Raw genomic sequence first — 20,011 nt, 5'->3', positions numbered from 1 at the left:
TGGGATATTTTGCAAAGAAGAATGGGCAAAAATGTCCCTCTCTAGATGTGCAAAGCTGGTAGAGACATCCCCAAAAAGACTTGCAGCTGTAATTGCAGCAAACAGGGGTTCTACAAAGTATTGACTCCGGGGGGCGCCATACAATTGTACCCCCCACACTTTTCACATATTTATTTGTAAAGAAATGTGAAAACCATTTAACATTTTCCTTCCACTTCGCAATTAGTTGCCACTTTGTGTTGCTCTATCACAGTGATGGTGAACCTTGGCACCCCAGATGTTTTGGAACTACATTCCCATGATGTTCCTGCACTCTGCAGTGTAGTTGAGCATCATGGGAAATGTAGTTCCAAAACATCTGGGGTGCCAAGGTTCGCCATCACTGGTCTATCACAAACAATCGCAAAAAAATACGTTTTTGGTTGTAACATGACAAAATGTGGAAAATTTCAAGGGGTGTGAATACTTTTTCAAGGCACTGTATTTAAAACCCTCCCAACTCTACTATATAAATGTGCTTTCGCTGCAATCTATACCCATTAGAGGGATATCCCATCACTTCCCACACTTTTTACGCCCTGTCACTAAAGCAGGAAGCGAGGTTAAATTTCCCCAACAGAAGCACAGAAAAAAAAAGGAAAATAAAAACAGCTTTTGGCTGGAGTATTGCTTTAACGCAACCCAGCAATGCTTCTTCCACCCAACGACTGAACTACAAGTTTCGTGGACGCCTGGCCTTTAAGAAGTCATTGAAATATGTATTTGTCTGCGCAGTGACGGTGCGTCAAGATTCAGCAGCAGCCCATCGACAAATTTTCATAAGATGGACAGCTCCCCCCCCCCCCCGAGGTTTACAGTCGCCATGGGAAGCCCCCATCTTTGTGGATTTGTCTCCCAGCAGCCAAGCCTTGCCCAATCTATTTCAATCAATGGTGAGGTGGGGGGGGGGTGCTGATGATAAGCCGCCCCCGCGCCGCGTGCACCTGACAATCGCCCTGACCTTTCGCTAGGATGAATCTATTTGCTTAATACGTTTCTGGGGACGCGGCTGTGAATCTCATCCTATAGATTGGCTTTCTATACAGGGAATACCCCGCAGACAGGCAGTCGAGCTTAGGCCAAATAATGTATTCCTATTACCCAAGGCGCGCCGTGGATTTTCCTTTGTTTTGAAACAGCTCTGGCCTCTCTTTTTTACGGAGATATTTGTCATTCAAATAAAATCTTTTATTCTGGTAGCACGCCGTGCGGGGAGAAGGCGGCATAGCGGCTGTGCGAGAGCGTCGTAATCAAATCAAACACATTCAGATGGGTCGCTGTTTGGTGTCGGGGGCTTCCAGTTGTTGCTGAATAGTGATTACCTGAGGCTGCGGATGTAAAGGGAAGAATGTCTATAATGTATTTATTTTGCTCGCTTTATATAGCGCTGATCTGAAGCTATTTTACTGGGAACACAAGGCCATACCCGTCAGTGCCGGCCCCGCCATAGAGCATACAATCAATCGCTTCTTATCCACATACATACTCAGACTATTTGACTATTTATTTGTGTTTTTTTGGTAGTAAGAAACTTGAGCCAACACTGAACATACAATGCCAAATAATGGCGTCGCTGGTGGGAACTGAACCCAGGACCCCAGTGCTATAGTGTGCAAATAATACTATAAACTTCAAGATTTTTCTTTAGAGCAGTGGTCTCCAAACTGCGGCCCTTTGCTTGCTTTTATCTGGCCCTTGGGGCGTTGTCCCCCCCCACTATCAGCAACAGTGGGGCAAAAAGAGTATTTAGTCAGCCACCAATTGTGCAAGTTCTCCCACCTAAAAAGATGAGAGAGGCCTGTAATTGTCATCATAGGTATACCTCAACTATGAGAGACAAAATGTGGAAACAAATCCAGACAGTCACATTGTCTGATTTTTGAAAAGAATTTATTTGCAAATTAACGTGGAAAATAAGTATTTGGTCAATATCAAAAGTTCATCTCAATACTTTGTTATATATCCTTTGTTGGCAATGACAGAGGTCAAACGTTTTCTGTAAGTCTTCACAAGGTTGTCACACACTGTAGCTGATATGTTGGCCCATTCCTCCATGCAGATCTCCTCTAGAGCAGTGATGTTTTGGGGCTGTCGCTGGGCAACACGGACTTTCAACTCCCTCCAAAGGTTTTCTATGGGGTTGAGATCTGCAGACTGGCTAGGCCACTCCAGGACCTTGAAATGCTTCTTACGAATCCACTCCTTCGTTGCCCGGGCGGTGTGTTTGGGATCATTGTCATGCTGAAAGACCCAGCCACGTTTCATCTTCAATGCCCTTGCTGATGGGGGGAGGTTTGCACTCAAAATCTCACGATACATGGCCCCATTCATTCTTTTGTGTGCACGGATCAGTCGTCCTGTTCCCTTTGCAGAGAAACAGCTCCAAAGCATGATGTTGCCACCCCCATGCTTCACAGTAGGTATGGTGTTCTTTGGTTGCAACTCAGCATTCTCTCTCCTCCAAACACGACGAGTTGTGTTTCTACCAAACAGTTCTACTTTGGTTTCATCTGACCATATGACATTCTCCCGATCCTCTTCTGGATCATCCAAATGCTCTCTAGCAAACCTCAGACGGGCCCGGACATGTACTGGCTTAAGCAGGGGGACACGTCTGGCACTGCAGGATCTGAGTCTCTGGCGGCGTAGTGTGTTACTGATGGTAGCCTTTGTTACGTTGGTCCCAGCTCTCTGCAGGTCATTCACTAGGTCCCCCCGTGTGGTTCTGGGATTTTTGCTCACGGTTCTTGAGATCATTTTGACCCCACGGGGTGAGATCTTGTGTGGAGCCCCAGATCGAGGGAGATTATCAGTGGTCTTGTATGTCTTCCATTTTCTAATTATTGCTCCCACAGTTGATTTCTTCACACCAAGCTGCTTGCCTATTGCAGATTCAATCTTCCCAGCCTGGCGCAGGTCTACAATTTTGTTTCTGGTGTCCTTCGACAGCTCTTTGGTCTTCACCATAGTGGAGTTTGTAGTGTGACTGTTTGAGGTTGTGGACAGGTGTCTTTTATACTGATAACAAGTTCAAACAGGTGCCATTAATACAGGTAATTAGTGGAGGACAGGGGAGCCACTTAAAGAAGAAGATACAGGTCTGTGAGAGCCAGAAATCTTGCTTGTTTGTAGATGACCAAATACTTATTTTCCACCATAATTTGCAAATAAATTCTTTCAAAAATCAGACAATGTGATTGTCTGGATTTGTTTCCACATTTTGTCTCTCATAGTTGAGGTCTACCTATGATGACAGTTACAGGCCTCTCATCTTTTTAAGTGGGAGAACTTCCACAATTGGTGGCTGAACTAAATACTTTTTTGCCCCACTGTAGTTCCTGCCACTGACACCGACGATGAGGCACTATTCCTTCCCCTGATAGGGGCACTATTCCTCCAACTGACCCCAATGATGGGGCACTATTCCTCCAATGGACCACAATGATGGGGCACTATTCCTCCCAATAAAATAATATCAATGATGAGGCACTATTCCTCCCATTGACACCAAAGACAGGGCAATATTCCTCCCACTGATACCAATGATGGGGCACTATTCCTTTCACTAACACCAATGATGGGGCACTATTCCTCCCACTGATACCAATGATGGGGCACTGTTCCTCCAACTGACAAAGACAGGACACCATTCCTCCCACTGACATCAATGATGGGGCACTATTCCTTTCAATAACACCATAGATGGGGCACGATTCATCCCACTGATACAATTGATAGGGCACTATCCCTCCCACTGACACCAGTGATGGGGCATTATTCCGTCAACTGACACCAATGATGAGGCACTATTCCTCCCACTTACACCAAAGATGGGGTCCTATTCTTCCCATTGACACCAATGATGGGACACTATTCCCCCCATTGACACACCAAAAACAGGGCACTATTCCTCCCACTGACACCAATGATGGGGCACTGTTCAGTCAACTGACACCAATGATGGGGCACTATTCCTCACGCTTACACCAAAGATGGGGTCCTATTCCTCCCATTGACACCAATGATGGGGCACTATTCCTTCCATTGACACCAAAGACAGGGCGCTATTCCTCCTCCTGACATCGATGATGGGGCCCTAGTCCTTTCACTAACACCAATGATGGGGCACTATTCTTAGGGTTGCCACCTCATCCCTTTAAACCCGAAAACATATTACACAGGTTCCATGGCTGATTAAGGTGGTTATTAAACTCACTTGGAGCCTTATCTGCATTAAATCAGCCTCAGAACCTGTGTAATTCATATGTGTTTGGGTTTATAGGGATGAGGTGGCAACCCTAACTATTCCTCTGATACAATTGATAGGGCACTATTCCTTCCACTGACACCAGTGACAGAGCATTAATCCTTCCACTCACGCCAATGATGGGACACTATTCCTCCCTCTATTACCAAAGATGAGGCATTGTTTACCTCCACTGACACCAGAACATTTTCTACTCCCATTGGCCACAGTCTGGCCCCCCTAAAGTTTGAAGGACAGTAAACTAGCCCTTTGTTTAGAAAGTTTGGAGACCCCCTGCTTTAGAGTGTCAGAAGGCCCAAATCTATGGTATTTTTACTTCCTCTTCTAAGCTGAATGAAGTTTATTGGCATCTGTACCCACTTGTGAGCCCAGGCCATCATGGACACACCTCCTAGGAGTGAGCCATCAAGGCACCCTTGGATCACAGCACTCCTGGATAAAATGGCGCTCCTGCATCATTAATGTGGGGAGACAGGGTGAGGGGGCACACAAAACTTGGAGATGGCCTTCAACCTTGAACTTTTTAATGCTGTGTCCTCATATGGTTGATTTCTCCCCACTTTATAGAGTAGGAAAAGGTTAAAACCAGATTGATTTTTTTGCTGTGATCTGTTGGGGTTATTTCCCTTCACTTCTTGTCCTGAAGACAAAACAGGAAGTGATTGGAAGTGATCTCTCCAAATAAAGCAAATTCCCCTCTTAGGCAATTTTCATCAGAACAGGTGTATTTCCTTTAGCTCCTGTTCTGGTGACAACTGTACAATTTTGGATTTCCCATCACTGTCTGACCCAGGTTTTCTTGCAATTCGGTAGTGAAGGGACAGACCACCAGTCTGGTAGGGACATTAGCGGTAGAGAGAGGTTCGTCAGAAGTAGGGAAAGGATAGGGACACGTCATCCTTCCTGGAAACCTTCCCATTTGGGATCTGCCAGGTGGCATTCTGCCCCTCAAGACAGATGTCGTCGGCACCTCTGAGTGCCGCTCCACACAGCTGAAGCATTCTGTGAGTGTTCCCGGTCGGGTGCCTTCCCCCCCCCCAGGCTTGTTGTGAATTATTGGACTTTGACATTAATAAAAGTTCTGTTTTCTGCAACTGGACTCTGCTGCACCACTTTACTGCCCGCCGCACCACGCTGCACCTCCCAACAAGTTCACAAAAAAAATTAAAAGGGGAACCAACTTGAAATACCCTGGCCAACCCTTTGGACTTTGCTGCACATAGCAAACATGATGCCCCATACTGCCAGTGTAGGGGTCTGTACACCTTACTATGCAATACACAGCTCCACAGAGATTCTCTGTCATCGGGCTCACAATGGCAAGTGCTTGTTGGTTTGCATGACCACGTTGACAAACGAGAAGCACTTTCTTCTTCTGGGACACCTTACCAGAAGAAGAGGCCTCAGATGCCCTTCCCATTGGTCAGCATGGTCTCATGGCTGTGCTGACCAATGAGTGCATGCCATTGTAGGCATTGGGCTGTGTACTACACCAGCATCATGGGGCGTCACTGCCTCTATGTGCTGCAGGGTCCGAGGGCTTAGCCAGGAGACTATGTCAGCCTTTTCATTTTTCGTGAAAAGGTGAAATTACCCTTGAAATACAGTATATTCCTCTATAGCCACAACTACGGTAATTTACATCCACATTCTGTGCACTGAATGCTTTTGCAAACCCAAATATTACCATATAAAAGTAACTGTGACATCATCACTGTGCTGTACATAGTCTGTGTACAGAGCAGAGCTGTGGGACAAAAGGCTGCCTGCCGAATACTACAGGAGGGGAGGAGACAAGACCAGTCATCCTGTACAACGAGAGAGTAGCAGTGGCTGGTCTTTATTACAGGAAGCCAAAGTATCACACTGGATTACTGCACAGATCTGGAAGAAATGCACAAAGAACACCAAGATTCAAGGAAGAATACACATGAGGAATGGATTTAGAAAATATTTACTTATTCTGGAGTTCAGCATCAGGTCTACTTTATCTGGGCAGATCTTTCTGAATGTAGGAGGAAATGCGAAGTCTGACCACCAAAGCTCTTGATGCTGTACCGTTGGTCTTCATCCTAATCATCTCCCTTTCTTGTCTGATCAACATGAGTTGTGTGTAAGAGGTTGCACATTTTTACCCAACAGAAAGGATCTGCAACTGTTGGCACTGAGATTTTACAACAAACCATAAAACATGATGATTGCTGATTTTATAATTCAGTCCCACCCTTCGCCATCCCACTGTCCAATGAAAGAGCCTCACCTGCTCTCAGTGACCAAGCTCAGAATGAGAGGAAACCTTTGGGTGCACAGAGAAAGTATGAGAGCTTTACTAAGGTTGGCCAAAGATGGTTAGAATCTCAGCCGTTTCAGCAGGAACTGGCCAAGATTCAATCCATGTATGGGCAGGCTGAGAGTACCCAACGTAATTCATCAATCAACTTGGGTACAACCAGCATGTTGGCTTTCTAGCATGCGATTATTGCCAGCGGCTAAAGCTGCTACCAAAAATCATTGTGTTCTCTTGGCAGAGACGGCTCCCCACCGGGAGAGCATAACAGCTCAGCGGGGGGGGGGGGGGGGGGGGGAATTCCGCCATCAACAATAACTGTGTTGATGGGGGAATCAAGCGATTTTCTTTCCTGTAACCAGGGGTCACATAATCTATGGCCCTCCTAAGACACCTGTAGGCAGTACAGTTTACAAACTTTGCAGCCCTGACAGGTTATCTAACATAAAGTCCTTTAGATGTCCATGCATGTGTTGTTTCACTCCTGTTCATGGGCGTAGCATAAGGGGTTGCAGGGGTCTCAATCGCAACACCGCCTCTAGCGCCAAAGGGCCCCTGCAGTCTCCCGGTCATATTATCATATCCTCAAAAAAATTCAGCTCTGATCTGCCCTAGGGCCCCACAGCCACGCTCCAGTACTGGGCTTCTACTTTGCCTTCCACGATCCACACCCCTCTGTTATTATTGGCTGGGGGGAAGCTGTGAGCCATTTCATGAATGGAGAGGAGTACAAGGATGGGGAAGTGTCTGTGCTGTGTTCTGGCAACATGGAAGGGTAACCAAGCTCAGCGAGGCAAGAGAAGGAGAGTGCCATCCTGTAGCCACGATGGGACCAATGTCACTGGTGAGGTATGATACTGCTCAGTGTCTCCTAGTCACCAGATGGGATTCTCTGTACCCCCCCACCCCCACCCAGGGATGTCTACTTACCCCATTTCTCTGACAACTAGGGAAAAGACACACACCTGCCAACACTGACAGAGAAAACTTCAGAAATTGCAAAAACAAATCCCTTAACACCTCCTCAGGGGGGCCCTGAAGGGCTGCAGGCTCCAGATTTTGTGTCACATGGCTTTGCCCTCCCAGACGTAAGTTGCCCCCCCCCCCCCAAAGCCCACTGACCACCCCCTCCACCCTGCATGCTATGCCCAGCTGAGCTCCTTTCCCATTACAGCACTCTATACTGTTGCTCCTCCGCAGGACTGAAATCACATTCCTTTACAACACAGCCAGTTAGCCATGATCTGCACAGGGTGTATCTGCCTTCTGCAACTACATTGCTGTTCTGACCAGAGAATTTCACAGGTCAGAAGAGCAACATAAAAGCCAGATACACCCTGTGAAGACTGAGAGACTGTGTGTAAAGGAATGTGATTTCAGCACTGTGTAGTGTGTGTGTGTGTGTGTGTGTGGTGGACCCGCAGTTACGTTCAAGTTTGTGTGATTCCAATAGGAATTTTGTTAAGTAGCACCTTTGAACTTCATGCATGTACAGCCCCAGTGTTAGTACAAATGGAAAGAGTGGGTGGAGCCAAGAGGACACAGAAAAGTGAAGAATCCAAAAATTAGAGATAGACAAGTAATTAAAGAGAAAAGGAGAAAAATATAAATGAAATCTTTGAAAGAGGTGAACGTGGGCTTTACGCCTTGGAGAAGAGATCTGACCCAGGTAGACGGTGGGCAGGAAGCCCGCTCTACGCACCATACAGCCTAACCAGGGCGCAGATAAAAGACGAGGCATTGTGGAACCAATTTAGATATAGTTCTGAGAGCAGACTCTGCAAAGATAAGGGCACGCAAGGAAAAATCTAATTAGTCCATACATTACTGATTAAGCAAATGTAAGTGATGTTTATCACATACGGGAAAAGGGGGGGGTGTCCTCATTTCTCAAGGACTTCTTGTAGAAAAAATACAAGAAAAATGAAGGCTGCTGTTAGATGTAACGTCGTACTTTACTGCAAGGTCTGACCACAGCAACCATCCTTAACGTGAATCTGTGCCCAAACTAGGTAAAAGGACAAGTTCTATGTAGACCTCCATAGACACATACACTATATTTTCAAAAGTATTGTGACGCCTGCCTTTACACACACGCATGAACTTTAATGACACCCCAGTCTTAGTTCATAGGGTTCAATTTTGAGCTGGCCCACCCTTTGCGGCTATACCAGCTTCAACTCTTCTGGGAAGGCTGTCCACGAGGTTTAGGAGTGTGCCTATGGGAATGTTTGACCATTCTTCCAGAAGCGCATTTGTGAGGTCAGGCACTGATGTTGGACGAGAAAACCAGGTTCACAGTCTGCTCGAATTCATCCCAAAGGTGTTCTATAGGGGTTGAGGTCAGGACTCTCAGGCCAATCAAGTTCCTCCAACCCAAACTCGCTCACCCATGTCTTTATGGACCTTGCTTTGTGTACTGGTCCAAATCATTTGGTGGAGGGGGGATTATGATGTTGGGTTGTTTTTCAGATGTTGGGCTTGGCCCCTCAGTTGCAGTGAAGGGAACTCTTAAGGCGTCAGCATACCAAGACATTTTGGACAATTTCATGCTCCCAACTTTTGGGAACAGCCCCTTCCTGGTTCCAACATGACTGTGCACCAGTGCACAAACAAGGTCCATAAAGACATGGATGAGCGAGTTTGGGATAGAGGAACTAGCCTGCACAGAGTCCTGACTTCAAGCTGATAGAACACCTTTGGGATGAATTAGCATGGAGGCTGTGAGCAAGGCCTTCTCGTCAACATCAGTGCCTGACCTCACAAATGCGCTTCTGGAAGAAGGGACAAACATTCCCATAGACACACTCCTAAACCTGTGAACAGCCTTCCCAGAAGAGTTGAAGCTGTTATAGCTGCAAAGGGTGGGCCAACTCAATATTGAAACCCACGGACTAAGACTGGGATTAAAGTTCATTTGTTTGTAAAGGCAGGTGTCCCAATACTTTTGGTAATATAGTGTATATTTACCCCCCTCCTTGATCAACTGCATAGGCACTGCCTGCACAAAGAGTATTTTAGCTGCAGGACATAAAAATTGTGGCAAACTGTGGCCACTGGATTGCAGCCACAAAGAAACATGAATATCCCTTAGACACGTGCACTGCCATAAAATTTAGTCCTTTTCGTTTCATTTGTTTATTTTTTTTTTTTTAGTTTTTCGGGTCATTCGTTGTAATCGCAATTCGTAAATTCAAAAATTCGTAAAATTCAAAAATAAGAAAGAAAATCCGAAAATTGGAAAGAATAACTAAGTAATAATAACTGACTATGAAATTATAGGTATTGGAATTTCCTTTCAAATTTTATCCGAAGTTACGAATGCCGCATCTAAACAAATGGAACGGAATGAATTAATAATAAATAATAATAATAATAATAATACGTTTTTATTATTATTGTTATTTATTATTATTCATTCGTTACATTCCATTCGAATGTCTAATATCCATGTCTAATATCCCTCAGTATTTTGATCTTGTTGTCAGCCTGTTGTTGATGGGGTTATTGTAACCTTCAAAATGTGGAATGATTATGTAGAATGTTTCAAACTCTAATAAAATCCTACTGAAATGTAAAGTTCAGGTCTTCCAGAGGAGACTTTTCTGTTTTTGGCAGATGGCAAAGGATTAAAACCACCCTATGGTTGCTTCTCTTCTGTCTCTTGGAAGGTGTAATGGTGGGATCTTTGTTCTTGAGTTTCAGGGTCTGCACACCTGCTGTCCCCGTAATGAGGTGGTCCCATTGTCCCTGCTAATTCTCCCTGATTTTTAATTTTAAATTATATTATGAAAAATACAACAGGAGATGTGGTAACATCCAAAACTGCAACAATATCCAATTACCCAAATACCCCCTTTGGTTGTACCAATAATTCAATATGGAGGAACACGTAGAGTGCAATCATGCAGGCACTTAACTGGGATACCAGACATCCCCCAACAGCCTCATCATTAAAATGTGGTGGTAGACAGAAGGGAAGGATCACACAAAAGGTGTACACTTACAGTAGTTACAGAATGGCGTCACTCCTCGGGTATCTCGCTCCACGTCTCCGGTTTAGTGCAGATGATCATTTGGGAATGGGAGGAAGAGAGGCAGCATATAGGCTAGAAGAAAAAAAAAAGGAGGAGAGGATTAATGTCCAGGTTCCTGACGCGTCCTTTGAAATTACACATCGTCTTACCCATGGAGAGCGTGAGATTGTAATTAAAATACATGCCAATGTCTACCATTAACTGATAAATAACAAAACACAATATTAAAGGAAAAACAGACATAAGAAAAACATACAGGTTGCCATTGCCTACTTCTGAAAATGCTTGTCGCTGGGCTGTCATGCTTACCCTTGACCTTCAATACTTTCAAACTGCAATCCAGAAATTCAGCTACTTTGTAAAACCTGCAGACATACCATGAGTTAAAGCGGAGTTCCACCCAAAAGTGGAACTTCCACTCATTTGTCTCCTCTCCCCCTACGGTGCCACAATTGGAACCTTTCGGGGGGGAGGGGGGACAGGATGCCTGTCTTTGACAGGCATCCTGTTCCCACTTCCGGGAGTCTGGGCCGTGGCCCATGACATCACCGCGAGGCTCCCTCCTCCTCCTCTCCCTGTTGCCGGGCCAGTCCCTGTTGCCTCGTGTATGCGCAGTAGGGTTCCAGGTGTGAAGCCGTAAGGCTACACTGCCGGGTACCGTTACACGCAATGGCGGCGGCAGCACCCAAAAGCTGATGGAAACATCAGCTGCGGTGCTGACATCGCTGGACTCCAGGACAGGTAAGTGTACTATTGATAAAAGTCAGCAGCTGCAGTATGTGTAGCTGCTGGCTTTTCATTTTTTTTTTTTTTGGTCGGAACACCGCTTTAAGTCTAAAAAGGTGCCTTCCACCTGGTAGACTTATCTCTATTATTCACATCTGACAGGTTTATTGTGCTCCAGGAAGATAACTTCTGGAGCTCCAACATTGCTCACTGGGGTCTCAGTTCCTTCAAGAGTTGCTGGAACTGTAATGCCCTCCTCTCCTTCTTCCCATTCACAGAAGCCTTTGTATTATCTGAACTCATTCACAAAATACAAAGGCTTCTGTGAATGGGCAACAGAGGGGAGGGGTGGGCATAGCTGCTCTTTGTACTTCTCTCCTCTCACAGGCAGAGTGTATCCTTCCAAAGTGCAATAAACCTGTCACATATAAGTAAAAGAGATAAGTCCTGGAGGTGACATGACTGCGCAACAGTGCACAAAGCAAGGTCCATAAAGACATGGATGAGTGAGTTTGGGGTGGAGGAACTTGACTGGCCTGCACAGAGTCCTGATCTCAACCCCATAGAACACCCTTGGGATGAATTAGAGCAGAGACCGCGAGCCAGACTCTCTCCAACATCAGTGCCTGACCTCACAAATGCTCTTCTGGAAGAATGGTCAAACGTTCCCATAGACACACTCCTAAACCTTGTGGACAGCCTTCCCAGAAGAGTTGAAGCTGTTATAGCTGCAAAGGGTGGGCCAACTCAATATTGAACCCTACGGACTAAGACGCCATTAAATTTCATGTGCGTGTAAAGGCAGGCGTCCCAATACGTTTGGTAATATAGTGTAAATGTAACAAATGATGAATAAAAGGTGATAACAGTATTTTATTTATAAATATTAGCTATGGTTTATGATACATTGGGGTTGATTTACTAAAATGGGAAAGTGCAAAATCTGGTGCAGTTCTGCATTGCCAATCAGCTTCTAACTTCAGCTTGTTCAATTAGGCCTTGACCTACAGTTTTAGTAAATGAACCCCACTGTGCTTTAACAAACGACACGTCATTCAGGTTGCATGTTTTTTTTTGTTTTTTTTTATTGACTTGAACCTGGTGCAAACACAGTGAAATGCATCAGATAAAACAAGCTGGAAAATCAAGATTCTTTTTCCACAAGAGCACCAAAGATAATGTCACTGCGCAGCCAGTGCCCGGGGGGGGGGCAGGAGTCCGCATGGTTTCCCAACCTGTGCACCGTCTCCTCACCGGAACGCAGAACTGCCAAAATGCGGTGTCAAGAGGCTTTCTTTACAGACGGCATTGATTTCACAGACATTTGTCTGAGTTGGGTTTCTGTCCTGCTCAGAGGTGCTCAGTGTTACTACAAGTAGCATGAATCATGTCTCTGTTAAGAAACAGAACTTCAATTGTCTTACACAAACCCCCGCTAGGAGAAGGACTAATAATAGGCAGCCATTTCCAGGTAGGGGAATGAATCTCGCTACCAGACCGGTGTCACATACTGCCAGGGTGGGGAACGGTCATGTCATAACACAGGTAAACAAACATTGACTGGGAGAGGATGGAGTATAAATATTGTCCAATGCTGGAAATGGCAGTTACGTGATGGGGTGTGGATAGCATTATTGCCTTGTTCTGGATTTAATTCCTTTTAGGTTATCCTTGTGTTTAGTGTACTCTCTATAGATCTCTAGTTATCAGTAGAAGGATCACCATCAGGAGGAAGGAGGTCCTGATTCCTCTATATAGATCTTTAGTTTTCACTAGAAGGATCACCAGCAGGAGGGAAGAGGTCCCAATCCGTCTATATACTGTAGATCTTTAGTTAACACTAGAGGGGGCATCAGCAGGAGGAAGGAGGTCCTGATTCCTTCATATAGATTTTTATTTCACTAGAGGGATCACCAGCAGGAGGAAGGGGGTCCCTGATTTCTCTATATAGATCTTTATTTCACTAGAGGGTTAATCAGCAGGAGGAAGGAGGTCCTGATTCCTCTATATAGATCTGTATATCGCTAGAGGGTTCACCAGCAGGAAGAAGGAGGTCCCGATTCCTCTATATAGATCTTTATATCATTAGAGAGGTCACCAGCAGGAGGAAGGAGATCCTGATTCCTCTATATAGATCTTTAGCTATCACTAGAAGGATCACCAGCAGGAAGAAGGAGGTCCTGATTCCTCTATATAGATCTTTAGTTAACACTAGAGGGGACATCAGCAGGGGGAAGGAGGTCCTGATTCCTTTATATAGATATTTATTTCACTAGAGGGATCACCAGCAGGAAGGAGGAGGTCCAGATTCCTCTATATAGATCTTTATTTTAATAGAGGAATCAGCAGCAGGAGGAAGGAGGTCCTGATTCCTCTATATAGATCTTTATATCATTAGAGAGGTCACCAGAAGGAGGTAGGAGGTCCTGATTCCTCTATATCAGTGGATCTCAACCTTTCTAGTGCCATTACCCCTTGATAAATTTTCCCAAGTTGTGGGGACCCCTAACAGTAAAATTTTTGTAGCGTGGGTTGTCAGGACCCAAGGCAAGACAAGTAATTTTCACCCCTAACCCACGGAAATTTAGCGCTCCTTAAGTCCCTTCACCTCGTACAGTATTAAAACCCCTTATGGTACATTTTAGGATGTACCACTCTCTCTTTGTTCTCCTTTCTTTCCCCTTTATCTCTCTCTAGCCTAATTTCTTGTCCCCCCCCCCCATCCCTCTCTCTAGCCGTCTTTCTTGTTCTTTCTCTCCCTTTTTCTTCGTTCCTCCCCCTCTTTTCCCCTCCCTTCCATATATTCTCTATTTTTATTCCTTCTCTTACTCCTTGGTGGGGTGGGGTGGGGGGAATGGGATGAGTGGCAGTGCTGGAGGGAGATCTGATCAGCCAACTTTGGTGCTCTTGATCAAGGTCATCTGCTGATCTGATAACTGTAGTGGGGACTTTTAATGGCAACTCTAATCGCAGGTAGTGTTACTCACTGCGTTTTCGGCTTCACTGTGTCTCCAGCTCTGTGGTGTCTCACAGCAGTGACACCTATGCCGAAATCAGGAAATAGGGTCTCCTCCAGCACCTCCCACTTCACATTCCTCACCAGTCAGCTGACCTCCAGTCTCTGCCCCCCCAGCCATGCTGTGAACTGAATGGGCGGCCACGAAAAGGCTGGGAGAGCGGTCCGGGCTTCAGGAACAGCCCAGGATTCGGTGACCCGTCGCAAATCGTCATTCGACCCCCAGGTTGAGAACCACTGCTCTATATAGATCTTTAGCTACCCCTAGAGGGATCACCAGCAGAAAGAAGGAGGTCCTGATTCCTCTACAGGTATATAGATCTTTAGTTAACACCAGAGGGGTCATCAGCAGGAGGAATGAGGTCCTGATTCCTCTACATAGATCTTTATATCACTAGAGATAAATAAAGATCTAGAGAGATCTGATCTATGCAGATCATTAGTTATCCTTAGAGGGATCACCAGTAGGAGGAAAGAGGTCCTGATACCTCTATATAGATCTTTATATCACTAGAGGGATCAACAGCAGGAGGAAAGAGGTCCTGATACCTCTATATAGATCTTTATATCACTAGAGGGATCAACAGCAGGAGGAAGGAGGTCCTGATACCTCTATATAGATCTTTATATCACTAGAGGGATCAACAGCAGGAGGAAGGAGGTCCTGATACCTCTATATAGATCTTTAGTTATCTCTAGAGGGATCACCAGCAGGAGGAAGGAGGTCCTGATACCTCTATATAGATCTTTATATCACTAGAGGGATCACCAGCAGGAGGAATGAGGTCCTGATTTTTCTATATAGAACGTGTTAAAGCCTCATTTCTATTCCCAAGTTAACTATATTTGTTCTAATCTGTGCTACACTGGTTGTTTTGCATGTGAAACTTTCTAATACTCTAATACAGGGGTAGGCAACCTGGGGCCCTCCAGCTGTTGTGGAACTACATTTCCCATGAGGCATTGCAAGGCAGGCAGTTACAATTACTCCCAGGGCATGATGGGACTTGTAGTTCTGCAACAGCTGGAGGGCCCCAGGTTGCCTACCTATGCTCTAATAGACTGTATGGTGCTGCCACCTAGTAGTCAAGTGTGGGAACTTTTTCTAAGCAGCCCTGTTACTGAGATAGCTTCAATGGCTGTTAATCTTTGTTCAACACTATTGCATATCTCCCTACCATTCTATCTGTATTGTCAATTCAAATGCATTTTATTCAGTACACATCAAGCTGCTCACCATTTGGTTGATGCCATTACAAAACAAGAGGAATGTAGGTCATCTTTTAAAGTGGACTTTCCTGTCCCCAAGGGTCCACTTGGCTTACCAAACATTTAAAAAAAATGTCATTCTTTCAGGTTCTAACCCTGTGACTTAAAGGTAGGCCAAAGTATTGGTTAAACAAAAGAAAAGTGCCCACCATAAGTAAACACACTCCATCATCGCAGGTAAAATCATAACATTGCCACTCCTGGTATCGCATAGAAGCGCAGAACCAAAAGCGCGACCGTAAGCAGGCAGATTGTAAAAGGGAATTGTTTTCTTTTTTAGCTCTGGAATAGATTTTGTTTCATGCAGTTAATTGGTTCTAATTACAACCAAGCACCAACTGTCCCTAATTCACGGGCACTGTTGTTGTTTGTTCTGAACAAATTATTTTGATGTTCTAGGACACAAAAACGATGAGGGACAAGGCAGGACAATGAACGATTAAAATGGAAAGGCTGATTTTTTTTTTTTTTGGTTTGACGGGACTTGTGAAAACTTCACAAGCCAAATGATGTTTGAGGAGCTTCGGGGGGCTTGTGGTCTAAAATTGTTTAAAATAATCAATCTTCCCACCAGGTTACCAAGTCTGTGAAAGCCAGATACATTGTATTAAGGAGGAACTCTAGCTAAAACCTATTTTTTTTTTAAAAGAATGGGCAAGAGTTCGCACCTCCTGCAGGTTAGTCTTCTGAGTTCCTACTTGTTGGTCATCAAGATAAGAAATCAAGGAAAAACTCTTCAATGGAACACAGCAACCATAAAACCTGTCATAGGTTCTAACAACCCCCGAAAAGGATAAAAAAAACCACCGGATTTCATCTTTTGCATATTTTGATTGTAAGACTAAATGGCGATCACAGCTCAGAAATCTCACCAGCAATAACAAGTGGTCCCCAGACTCCATGCTGAAATTTTTCCTTTTATTATATTGTGAAGACCTATAGGACAAATATGGAACCCACTTAAGCCCCGGACCATTTGGCTGGCAAATGACCAGAGCACTTTTTTGCGATTCGGCACTGCGTCGCTTTAACTGACAATTGCGCGGTCGTGCGACGAGGCTCCCAAACAAAATTGACGTCCTTTCTTCCCCACAAATAGAGCTTTCTTTTGGTGGTATTTGATCACCTCTGCGGTTTTTATTTTTTGCGCTATAAACAAAAAAATAGTGACAATTTTGAAAAAAAAAAAACACATTATTTTTTGCTTTAATAAATATCCCCCAAAAATATATAAAAAAACATTTTTTTTTCCTCAGTTTAGGCCGATACGTATTCTTCTACATATTTTTGGTAAAAAAAAAATCGCAATAAGCGTTTATTGATTAGTTTGCAACTTTGCACAAAAGTTATAGCGTCTACAAATAGGAGATAGTTTTATGGCATTTTTATTAATAATTTATTTTTTACTAGTAATGGCCGCGATCAGCGATTTTTATCGTGGCTGCAACATTATGACAGATCTGACACTTTTGGCGCTATTTTGGGACCACACACATTTATACAGCGATCAGTGCGATTAAAAATGCATTGACCACTGTGTAAATGTGACTGGCAGTGAAGGGGTTAACCACTAGGGGGCAGTGAAGGGGTTAAGTTAGTCCTAGGGAGTGATTCTAACTGTGGTGGGGGAGGGGCTATGTGTGAGACGACACTGATCACCGCTCCCGATTACAGGGAGCTGTGATCAGTGTCCTGTCACTAGGCAGAACGAGGAGATGCTTGTTTACATCAGCATTTCCCCCGTTCTTCCTCTCCGTGAGACGATCGCGGGTATCCCCGCGGACATCGAGTCCGCGGGACCCGCGAACACACTCATGGAGCTCGCGGCGGGCGCGCGCGCCCGCAAACCGCTTCTTAAAGGGCAACGTACAGGTACATTAGTGTGCCTGTACGTGCCCTTCTGCCGACGTATATCGGCGTGAGCCGGTCGGCAAGCGGTTTGTGCACAATGACATAACTGAGATAGTATACGGAGAAGAAAAATTACAATGATTCTTAACCACTTGAGTTCTAGCCTGTGTATATCCTCTTCAGTAGCAGGCCATTTTTCGAAAGCAGTGATAGTTTGACTGACAATTAATCAGTTATGCAAAACTGTCCCCAGGTGAACTTCACGTCTTTTTTTTTTTTTTTGCAGAAAGATAGCACTTTCTTCTAGCTGCCTTAGCAATCAGAAAGTTGCGAGAGAAAGAGGAGGCCTGTACTTTATTTACTAGTGCACTGTTTAACCCCTTGGCGCCGGCCGTATGCAAGTATTTTGAAAATAACCCAATATTTTTTTACTTTCTGCTATAATACATATCCAATAAAAAAATGTAAGAAAATCTAATTTCTTCATCAATTTAGGCCAATATGTATTCTGCTACGTATTTTTGGTTAAAACAAAATCCCAATAAGCGTATATTGGTTGGTTTGCGCAAAAGTTATAACGTCTACAAACTATGTGATCTTTTTTAATTAATTTTTTAATTTTATTTTTTTTACTTGTAATGGCGGCGATCAGCGACTTCCAGCGGGACTGCGATGTTGCGGTGGACAAATTGGACACCTAACTGACACTTTGGGAACCAGTGACACTAATTTGGGCGGCACCGTGGTGTAGTGGGTAGCACTCTCGCCTAGCAGTAAAAAGTGTTGCTGGTTCAAATCCCAACCACGACACTACCTGCCTGGAGTTTGCATGTTCTCCCTGTGCCTGCGTGGGTTTCCTCCGGGTACTCCGGTTTCCTCCCACACTCCAAAGACATGCTGGTAGGTTAATTGGCTTCTGTCCCAAATTGGCCCTAGTATATGAATGCGAATTGGGGACCTTGGATTGTGGGGACCGATGTGAGTGTGCGATGTATGTGTGGAGTGCTGCAGAAATTGTTGGTGCTAAATGGGGTACCTTAAATAAATAATAATACAATAGATGAGCATCTTAATGAGACACAATGTACAAGGATAGGGACAATTGTAGACACCCACACTCACTCAGGTTGAACTAGATGGACTGGTGTCTTTATTCAACCTTGCTAACTATGTAACTATGTAATACAGTGATCAGTGCAAAAAAAAAATGTGCACTGTCACTGTACTGATGACACTGGCAAAGAGGTTAACACCAGGGGCGATCAAAGGGTTAACCGTGTGCCTATGTTGTGCTTACTCGCTGTGGGGGAGGTGCTTTGACTAGAGGAAGGCTTAGCAGAAACACAGGATCAGTGCCTTCCCCTCTGACAGAACGACAATCTGCCTTGTTTACATAGGCAAATTGTCGTTCTGCCTGAGCCCTGTGTAATCATCAGGGGCCTGTGTTTCGTCAGGTTGAGCGGCCCGTCGGAATTTGTAACGGAATTGACGTTCCGTCGCCACCCCCCGCACTCGTCCACGGTAAGGATGCAGTGAGAAGGCGGCAAGCAGACATTTTGTTACACCCACCGGAGGAGTCTTGCATTTCACCATACCTCCCAACATTTTGAGATGGGAATGAGGGACACCTACTAGCAAACGTATGTAGGCATAGGACACACCCCCTGCCACACACCCCCATAAAGGACAATTAACCAAAAAAAAAAAAAAAAAAGAAGGTTAATTAAATCCACAAGGGCTTTTTTTTTTAACACTACTATTCCTTTATATTGGCTTTTAGAATGTACAAATGCAGCAATTTAGAGATTGGATGAAAGGTTTAGCACTGGGAAACACTTTTTGAAAGATAAAAAGTGCATTTTATATACAACTATATAGATCAGACCAAAATGAGGGACAAATGAGGAGGAAAGAGGGACATTTCTCCAAATCACGGACAGCCCCTCGAAATCAGGGACAGTTGGGAACTATGATTTCACGCTTATTTTTAACATTAAACTCAGCTTACACAGTGAAATACTGGATTTAAAAATCCATCTGACTGTTTAGATGTTGAATTTCAAAAGCAGCGGCAAGCCTGCTGATATCACAGGTTTGATAATCTGACAGAACGCCACTGCTTTGAAAAATCAAAACAGTCTGACGGATTTCAAAATACTCTATTTCACTATATAAGCTGATTTTACTGTTAAAAATAAGTGTGAAATGCAAGACTCCGTTGGGTGTAACAAGATGTCCGCTTGCTGCCCTCTCACTGTACCCTTACTGTGGATGAGTGCGGGGTGTACCAAGATGGCGGCGATGGAACGTCACTTTCCGTTTACAAAATCCGACGGGTCGCCTAATCTCACGAAACAACGGTAGACATCAAGTTTGCGGTACCCGCTGCTGGGTTCTCACTGTGTTGAATCATATTGGGAATGGGTCGCCGGCGGGGCTCCCAGACCCAGAAGTGTCAGATCACGTACTAGTTACATGATCTGGCCCATTGCGGCTGCCCTGCCGCAGTAAATGTGCAG

General features: G+C 44.7%; 1 protein-coding gene across 6 annotated transcripts in view; it reads right to left on the bottom strand.

Moving 5' to 3' along the window:
* Positions 1–20,011, bottom strand: part of ZBTB20 (zinc finger and BTB domain containing 20) — a 1,365,016-nt gene that overhangs the window by 49,163 nt on the left and 1,295,842 nt on the right. For all 6 annotated transcript variants that reach the window (XM_073617411.1, XM_073617410.1, XM_073617409.1 and 3 more), the window contains one exon: positions 10,601–10,702. The gene's annotated coding sequence lies outside the window, so the exon portion shown is untranslated. The remainder of the gene's footprint in view (positions 1–10,600; positions 10,703–20,011) is intronic.

The sequence above is a fragment of the Aquarana catesbeiana genome, linkage group LG02 (assembly GCF_042186555.1).
Source record: "Aquarana catesbeiana isolate 2022-GZ linkage group LG02, ASM4218655v1, whole genome shotgun sequence".
In the NCBI taxonomy this organism is placed as follows: domain Eukaryota; kingdom Metazoa; phylum Chordata; class Amphibia; order Anura; family Ranidae; genus Aquarana; species Aquarana catesbeiana.
The sequence above is the reverse complement of the archived record's forward strand: the minus strand, read 5'-3'. Positions and strand labels throughout refer to the sequence as shown.